The following is a 10,000-nucleotide window of genomic DNA, read 5'->3' as shown; positions in this document are numbered from 1 at the left end:
GCACACACACACACGGGCGCGCGCGCGCACACACACACACACAAACGCACACACACACATACGCGCGCGCGCACACACACACTAACGTGCACTCAACCGACATTCTATTCCGAAAGCGAATTACGTTATATCATCAGATCTAGGCTCTATGTAAGTTGGAAGTAGATAATTCCCTTCAAAATTATTATGCAATTAGGGAGGTCGCTTTCCCTTAATATAGTGCAGTCCAACGTTCGCCCCTCTTCCTCATCCTTTTCCTCTTGTGTCATTGTCAAAGTCAACAGGAAATGGTGCGTTCGAAATTAAGCTCATATAGTTTTGAGTGTTTCGGAAATTCATGGTTTTATTTATTTGTGTATTAATTCTTGCTATAATGCCTTCTATGTTTGATAATATGGCAGTACGAAGCACATAAAGTGCCGTTTCGTTGACCGATAATTTTGATAATAAGCTATTTTGTTCATCGAAACTTTCAGCACATAATGATCCCCTACTTCCATCTTTAATTTTTTTTCACCTTTAAAAGTATATCGATGGCTTCTTTTTACTTTACATTTTTTTTTTCTTTTAGATACAAGTGGTTCATGTGTGCTTTATGTGACTTTTTCGTACGTTTCCCTGACTCCGCCCCCTCCTCTCTTTTCGTCTCCCCTCCACTTCCTTGCTCTTTCTCTTGACGTTTTAGCCCCCTTTCTTCCTGTCCCTTTGTCTCCCACAGCCTCTTCCTCCTCTTTCACTCCCGCTTCCCCTCTACCCTTTTCTCTTTACCCTTCCGTAGGATGTCAGTCACTCGCAACGCATTTCTTCTCCTCTTTTCCCCTCTTTCTGTCCCCTTATTTTCACACCTCGCCTCTTTGCCTCCGTCTCCTGCCTGTCCCCCTCCCGCTCGTCCCCTTAACGTCTTTCATGCCTCGGAGTCCTCTATTACACCCTGTGATCCCCAGCATCCCTATCCATCACGGCTTCTAAATCTTATGAGTTTCCAAACATCTTCCGCTACAGTTTCTTCAAGATGGACGACTTTGAAGAAGCTTATCGACAACCTATCCCCGGGATGCGAGCCGTGCACTTGCTTTAGTCGTTGCCGGTTAGATGGCATGGCTCGCTGCGGGATGTGTACATGAGTGCGGGAAATCATGATACGAGGCCCACTGCTGAGGGACTCTGCACGGAGACACCGTACTGAGGGATTGAGGAATGAGGGATCTATGGATACATACTTGGGTGCAGGGTTGAGCTCGGGGTCGCCGGTGAGGCGGCAGGACACCTTTAAATCGATTTTTCTTGTAATTTGATGGAGAGGAAAGTGAATTATTCATATGTTTATGGTTGGGAAAAAGGAAGGAAGAGTTGTTTGATTTAGAAGACGCCCCGAACCGATGATGTGCGATGAGGCGATAGAAACTCGCATACAAGTGTGCACATTAATAACCACACAACATAAACATATAAGGCGCGGACGCATACACACACACACACACACACACACACACACACACACACACACACACACACACACACACACACACACACACACACACACACACACACACACACACACACACACACACACACACACACACACACACACACACACACACACACATGTTCCTACTAATTCTTTAATAAAGTAAAAGTGCAACACCTCTGGCAATAAAGATAAAAAAATCCATGAAGCTTTGAATGAAATAGCTACGTACACGAGAGAGAGAGAGAGAGAAAGGTGGGGGAAAGAGATAGAAAAAAAAGAAACCTGACCACTCAGCAACAAAAAAACTCGACAGCTAGCGTGGAAAAATTCCCACGTTTACCCCCCTGATACACTGACCAATTTCCGGCGGAGTTCAGGTGGTCGAGGCCGGTTAATACGGAGATAAGATTCCTTCGCGATCTTAAAGGGGGAGGGGGGTAGCGAATTTTTTTTAGGGGGGGGGGGATTTGCTTATGTTAATATGGTTCCAGTAAAGGTTAAAATTGATTTTAATTTCTTAGATTCTTTGAATGTGGAAGAGTAATAAACCGAAGCTGATGCGAAGATTCGCCTCTTGTTAGAAATGAAATACATGATAATTATTCATAATGATGACACCCATTTTCATTCACGAATGGTTCACTGTATTCATCTAAATCAAACGCCAAATCAACTGAAATGCAAAATAATAAAGTCTAAGAAACAGCCCGTTAGGTTTGCCAGTGACTGCAGACCATCCTTCGACGGCGAGTGACTGCCATTAGTCGTGCGGTTGTACACTCGGCAGACGACGGTGAACGGACGACGTATTTTGTGACTGTCATGGTGGGAGATTCTACAGATCGAAGTTTCACAATTCAGATTTACCGTAAATTTCAAACGCGCGTCGGAGGACCTCAATTGATTCTGACATAAGCCTACAGCACAGCCATTAGCAGGCGACATCTGCTTGCACATCACATTCTTAGAAGCGAATCTCAGGGTATGAAAATATATTACCTTTGCCTCTTCTCTTGATTAGGGAACTCTTCGAAAGTTGTGTCACGGAAGGATGCGCTGTCTGAAGAGTCGTTAAAAATATCCTACTTAATCATCGTTACCGGAGATCCTCAAAAGTGCTGGAATACTCCTTAGACGCCCAGTCACACAAGACTGCAGCGTGGAATTCTCGGTACATAAAATCTCAGCCATGCCATGTGATTTCATTCTTGCAGTTGTATATGACTTCCGCTTTCTTCTTCCTCTCCTCCTCCTCCTCCTCCTCCTCCTTCTTCTTCTTCTTCCCCAGCGTAGAAGAAAGTTGTGAGAACTCTGGTATGTAGGGTTTGCTATCCGATCAGCATGCATTTGAATACTTTGCACAGGATATTTTGGTCCTCAAGTAAATAGAAATGGAAATCAGGAGTGGATGGATATCGAATTTGTGCAGATCTTCTCCTCGTAAATTCTCAATACTCATCTACAATTCCCGTGTGGTTAATAAAATGTCACTCAGAATCGACAGACACTAAATATGCAAAGGATTTTGCATGGGATGTAAGTAAGCTTGCTTGCAAGTGTGCGGGAGTGTATGTGTGCGTGCGCCCACGCATGTGTGCTTCTATTCAGCCACATGCTGGGTAACTTCACGCAAGTATCACTCAAGTTAGCCTGCACCGAAATCCCCCAACTGCCTAAGGGACCCGTCGGATATGATAGCGTTACAACTTCCCAACATAATTATCGGATAATTACTCTACCTACACCGGATCAAGATGACACAGGTGCTGCGTGTTTCTCCGACTCAGATGGGAAATGCCTTCGACTTGGGAGCCCAGACAGCAGCAGGCAGGCACCGAAGTGTTTACCACTGGCAATCATTGCTAGTAACATTGTTATAATTTTCTGGTGTATGATAGTAGGCATTCGACCACACCAGTGAATTCCTGGAACCCAAGGCGATTGCGGCGTCATGTAATCGCACGCCAATGGACATTGCTGTTCGAAATATGCCATTTGTACTTAGGCAATGCAGAGATGTAATTTTTGTTTCAATATCTACAATAATATGCAAATCTGCATATGTAATTTTGCACGCAAACACGCACACACATGTACACTAACTTAAACACATACGCAATTACACACACATACACACAGCACGAATGCACACACACACACACACACACACAATATATATATATATATATATATATATATATATATATATATATATATATATATATATATATATATATATCTAGACACACACACACACACACACACACACACACACACACACACACACACACACACACACACACACACACACACATATATATATATATATATATATATATATATATATATATATATATATATCATTTGTGTTAGCTCCGTTTCCTTACGCCTCGTATCTCCTTCCACACATGGCCCGTTTACACACCGGAACTACTCTTCCCTTCCCACACTCGGTATCTCGGCTCGGCTCGTCCCTTCCAAGATATCATTCCCTCTCCTTCCTCCTCACCCTCACCCTCACCCTTCCCTCCCCTCTCCCCTTTCGCTCTTCTCCTGCCCATCCCCTGCTCGTTCTCACCCTCCGCTCCCCTCCACCCGAACCCTCCCCTCCGCCACCAGCTCCCCCCCTCCTCTCCCATCTTCACCAACACCACCCCTCCCCCCGTCGCCCTCCCCCTCCCCCCAAGGTGACCACCAACTGGGGCTCCGTCAGTTGCATCGTAATATCCGGTCTGGGGAACATTACGTTATTAAACCATTATCGCCCGATGTTCCTCACAGCTCCCACGACCTTGAGACTTCGCCGACTCTTGGCCGGCACATCGCTGTATTTTCCCATGTTAAGGCTCGTGATCCCCGTAAAGAATGAGTCATAAAGGACCTCCGAGTATAAATCAAAATTAAATAGCGCTTTTGTCGTCGTAACAGTTGTTTCTCCTCCTCTGCAGTGGAACGCGATTCCTGTTTTGCGACGATTCTAATTTGTGACGACGACGAGAACTGAAAAATAATTTCTTCAAGAATACATGTCGTAAAGAAATCTGTGATATGAAAAAGCAGATGGTCATCCACAGACGATCCTCGCACGAAGAAAATTAAGGTTTTTATACAGATGCTAATCCTTTTCTTATGACTAGGAGAGAGTTAGCTAGGAAAAATAATTCCATCGCGTGTATCATACTGAAGGGAGACGCGTATGCGAAAAAGAGCCCCTCTTGCATAAGCAGGAGAAGTGTATACCAACGCAACAATGCACCATTCTCGCAATTTCAAAAATCCATCGTTTTTCCCAAGGGATGTGGAGTAGACTCCCTTCTCCTTGTGCATACTACAATGGAGCGCCTCGTTCATTTGATTCTGGGGATGGAAGAAACATCGTCACTTCGACTCAATTGTAGATTCTAATGAGATTTTCCTCGGCAAAGAAAACTGAAGGCTAATTTCCTGTGCAGGAGAGCGTGTGGGCCGGCGCGTTGTTCTCTCCCAAGCGTATGTAAGACTTCCACGTCACAGCTCCGGGTTGACTTTATCATGATGTGGCTCCGCACTCACAGCTTGTTGTAGCCTAATAAAAGGAACGGGAGTATATGAGGGGAAGCATCTGCAGGGGCATGTCAGATGCTGCTCCGGTCATTAGACCGGGGTTGCTGTTTATAGCGTCATAAATTTTACTCTTGCATGCTCTATAAAACAAAATATACGAAGGAAAGAAAAAATATTAATATGAAGGATATGCGACATGAAAAAGAGAAAGACAAAAGAAGAGAGAGAGAGAGAGAGAGAGAGAGAGAGAGAGAGAGAGAGAGAGAGAGAGAGAGAGAGAGAGAGAGAGAGAGAGAGAGAGAGAGAGAGAGAGAGAGAGAGAGAGAGGATATTTACACTGCCTAGTAAAGGGAATATTCTCGGTATGTGCATTTCTCCTTCTGCCTTTGCGTGTGTCAGATGCAGGTTAAGAGTGTATCATTTGCACGATAATGAATCCAAAAATCCCAGGCGTAACCTTCATCTCCGCAGGCATTTTGTGTAGTGCAGTAATTCCTTGTTGCTGGTTATGGCTTGGTAATGTGTCCGCCTGTGCTATTAGCTCCAGCTGCTCCCGGTCAGGTCATCATCACCATGTTCCTTCCTCAGGCTGTTTCGCCTATGGACGCTGCTCCCTTTACTATCGTTATGGATGTTCTTCTGATTCATTTTTCTTTGCCAACGTGTAATTTTCTAACCCACAATTTCCATCATCCCCGTACATCTGCCTCTCTAAGAGTCATCATCATTGCCCATGCTAGTCCCTCCGCCATCACCTCTAGAGACCTACACACACCGCACGAATAAGACCAACGAAGGGTCTGATAAAGCAGGCCACTTTACAGAAGCAAATTCTACAAAGATAGAGGATGGCCGGTTTCGAAATCAAGCAGCCTGTAATCGGCGGCCTTCCATTGCTGAAATAGGCAGCGACGATTTCCAGCACGCACGCGGCACAATGCTCAATGACGGCTTTGACGGAGTATCCCATGTAATTCCACCAGGTATTGCAGGCGGAAGTGTAGTCGAACCTGACTGTAGCAACCTGCAACATCTCGGCTATGGCTAGACAACCAGGCCTGTGTTGAGTAGCAGACGAAAATAAAAATTGTGGACTCCAAATTGAAACACTCACACAGCCTGTATTTTACGTCAGAAATGTTGGAAACCTAATTTTTATTGCATGCAAGGTTTATTTGCATAATGGCTTTATACGTATCCTCTTCATGTTCAGGCTTTAGAAATGAAAATATGATATAGCAGAGAGAGAGAGAGAGAGAGAGAGAGAGAGAGAGAGAGAGAGAGAGAGAGAGAGAGAGAGAGAGAGAGAGAGAGAGAGAGAGAAAGAAAGAAAGAAAGAGAGAGAGAGAGACTATTAAGGAAGAGACAACATAAATCAAAACCATCTGTCAAAGAGAGAATATGAAAAAGAATACATTTTCTTTGAAGCAGGACAGTCACAGGAAATACTTGGCAAAAAAAAACAAAAAACAAAACGCAAATACTACACAGTGTACCAGCACCCCTTTCCAACCCAAGTTATTCCATCTGGCAGATATGGTTGGTCGCGCCTTGAAGGCCTGGCATTAGCGTTTGGAGTGTCGAACGCTCAGCTGCCTTTATAAGATGAACTGTGAACAGGCCTGAGCGATTATCGGTGAGTGCAGTAAATACGGGTGCTAGGCTTCGACTACAGTATGGAAAGCCATCTCTACATCTTTCATCACGTTAAATGGATTGAATATCACTGCTCGCATTGCACAGCCAATAAAAGATGGGTGATCGTTGAGCATATGTTTTAGTTGAATACTGAATCAATTTATATAGAAATTAGAACTATACACGGTCCCATGATTATATTGCAATGAAATAGCATAGTATATGAAGAAGGAAAAGAGAGAGAGAGAGAGCGATAGAGAGAGAGAGAGAGAGAGAGAGAGAGAGAGAGAGAGAGAGAGAGAGAGAGAGAGAGAGAGAGAGAGAGAGAGAGAGAGAGAGACTATTAGATAGCTGGTGCCGTGGCTCAAATGTATGTATGTAGTGAATGGAAACTATAACATCTATTCGCCGAGCACATCTGTTAATTTCCACAACGTGAGATGAATATATCTGCTTTAAAGTAGGTAATGAAATTAATTTACGAGGGTAATCTTATGAATTATATCTGTTACAGCGAAGAAGTAAATTCAGATTAGGACCCAGAATGAACACAAACTTTTGCATCGACACGTTCCGCTCTGCAAATAAATCACAACTTCATATAGGGATTGAATAATGTTATTGTTAGCGTTCGCGCGGATGGGGTAGTCGTTGCCTCAAGCGCCTCTGGAAGCACTCAAAATATTTTGCATTCCCCAAAGTCAAAGAACTAATTTCATGAGAGAAAGTATTCCAGGATAATTGCTGCGTGAACACACATACACACAGACACACACGCAGACACACACACACACAGATATATATATATATATATATATATATATATATATATATATATATATATATATATATATATATATTTAATCAGACAGTCACTGAACATGTATGTTCCAACCATTCGCCCCTGAAACAGGTAACGGACCTGAAGAATCTAATAACGGCGTCAATTTACGAGATAATGAGAAGAAACGGCGAAGACAGCAACCGCAAGATGTTGATGATTACGGCCCTGGCATCCACTGTTGCTTTGTGAAGGAAACTGCTCGATAATGATGGGTGTCTTACCGTTCCTCGCCACTTGCATTCCCTTTCCCTTTTCTTCTGTCTCGTCTTTGGTTCTCCTTTTTTCGTCTTTTGTGGTATTCAGCTTCGTATTTCTTCATTGATTTTGGCCGTGACTTCCTTCGTATGGCAGTTATGTAATCGAGGTATATTTTATTTTGATATTTTTTCACATTCTTTCTCCTTGAAGACTTGGCAACTTTAACATTTTCTCCACATTTGCCAAATGAATAGAAAAATAAACTAAATAACACAAACTCTCATTCGAACTGATAATTGCATCTATAATGGTATTAGATGACAACACACGGAACATTCTTGCGCTAACAATGTCTGTGAGATTAATAATTTCCACATCCGTTTTTTTCCCCGTCATGCATTATTACATTTTTTCCTCCCTGTATATTCAAATTTTTCGTATTTTAAAATCCATCCTTCATGAATAGTAATGCGGAGTGTTTTACTTTTCCCTTTCCCCCCATTTGCATCGCTGCTTGGTACTCAGTGCAGAGTCGGGCAGTGCCTTGTTCCGCGCCCCTTGGCCACTCTTATTGGCTTTCTCCTCTTGCCTGGTTTTGGATGTTGGGTTTTCTCCCCCGTTCCTTGTCCTTGTTCTTCTTCCTCCTTTATTCGCATTCCCCTCTCTACTCCTCCTCATCTTCCTCTTCGTTTTCTCACATCTGCTACCGTTGCTTCTACTTCTATAAGTAGTTTATATTAATACTATTCTAACGCTGCCTCCACCGCCGCCGCCACCGTCTCCTCCTCCTCCTCCTCCTCCTCCTCCTCTTCCTTCTCCTCCTCCTCACCAACATCATCCTTTTCCATCCCCCTGCTCCCTTTTTCATTCTCCTCTTCCTCCTCACATTTCACGGTCGATGACTCGCCACCCCGTGTGTGTGATGGGCTAATGATAGGGAAATCTACTTCCTAAACAGAGTTCGATATTTCAGTTCAAAGAGGGTTTTGTCAGACCATTTATTTGCATATTAAAGCTCTCTTCTTTGTCTGATTCTAGCGCCAGACTCTTTCCAAGATGGCGTCTCCTGAAGCGGGAGAAGGATCAAGTTCGCAGCCTATTGCCTCTCCTGGATAATGATAAACAGTTGTCACAGAGATTCATGATGCACCTAAAACGCTTGTTGCTATCTAAAGCTGATAAAGAAAATTCCAGACGTGATTATCTCATCTGCAGCGCCACCGTGTGAAAGTGAAACGAATTCGAAAGCCGGCTACCAAAGAATAATGAAATTAGTTGCATAATTGCGATTTGATTAGGGTTCTTATGATTGCCATGCAGCCCGACCTGATTGATCGGAAGCCATCAGGACTGGCCGTGAACAGCAGACAGCCTTTGAAAGCCGTCCTAAGATGCATGTCATGTCCCGGCCACGGTGGGTGCGGCGCGGCGGCGACCACTTCCATCATTATGTACTGTTGCAGCTCCCCGTCCGATGACCTGCTGTCGTGGGGCTTCGGTTTAATCTCATATATACGCTGCCCTCATTCCTGGAGGGGCGTCACTCGAGAACCGGCCGGGCTTACCAATTCACCTTGGACCGTGATTTGCTCGTGTTAGCGCTTCGTGCTCTATGCTCGGGGCAGCCTGCATTATGGGTGCCATTCGTGGACGGTGAATGTGAGATGTCACTATACCTTTAACTTTCCCTGGTTTTCATTTTGGCATGAATGCTTGCTGTATCGATATTCTTTTTACCAAGCAATGAGTGGATTAATAAGATAATTCTTGTCAATATTATATTCACGTTGGTAAATACAGGAAGATTCATGTTTACAACAATTGAAGGCTTGATGATTTGCATATTATGAAATAATAGAACAAACAATCTAAAAAAGGAAGTTCAGCTTAAACCGTGCTGCGTGTGTGGGTGTGTTAGGTTAACAACTATATGTTTGTTATTCCTACTCCTCGTGCTGCAGCCACACTCCGTTCTGCAAGGCGCAGCCAACCTTTGTCAGCGTAATGAGCGTGAGGAGCCAGGTAGCTGATGGGCGCTAAGCTCTCGGGTGTTGACGAAGGCAATATAGCGAACTTCCCCTTTCCCATGGGTACATCTTGTCAGGAAAGGTTTTTTATTCCATTACCGGGTTGTTTCCCCCGTCAGAAGACAATAACACCTGGGAGTTCAGGGACCAGACTAGATCGTGAAATGTATTACTAGAAGTTGTTGAGCGCATCAGGAGCCCCGTCTCCCCCGAGGCAAGAGCAGATGGTCGCAGCGAGGTAGATGTCACGCTCATGATGAGCTGTCTTGTGTTAGCGGC

At 44.0% G+C, this 10,000-nt stretch overlaps 1 protein-coding gene across 6 annotated transcripts in view; it reads left to right on the top strand.

The window, feature by feature from the left end:
* Nucleotides 1-10,000, top strand: part of LOC122251254 (nephrin) — a 197,541-nt gene that overhangs the window by 36,615 nt on the left and 150,926 nt on the right. The window lies entirely within an intron of this gene.

The sequence above is a fragment of the Penaeus japonicus genome, unplaced genomic scaffold (assembly GCF_977035675.1).
Source record: "Penaeus japonicus unplaced genomic scaffold, GWHDUDI00000001_assembly GWHDUDI00000012, whole genome shotgun sequence".
NCBI lineage: Eukaryota > Metazoa > Arthropoda > Malacostraca > Decapoda > Penaeidae > Penaeus > Penaeus japonicus.
The sequence above is the reverse complement of the archived record's forward strand: the minus strand, read 5'-3'. Positions and strand labels throughout refer to the sequence as shown.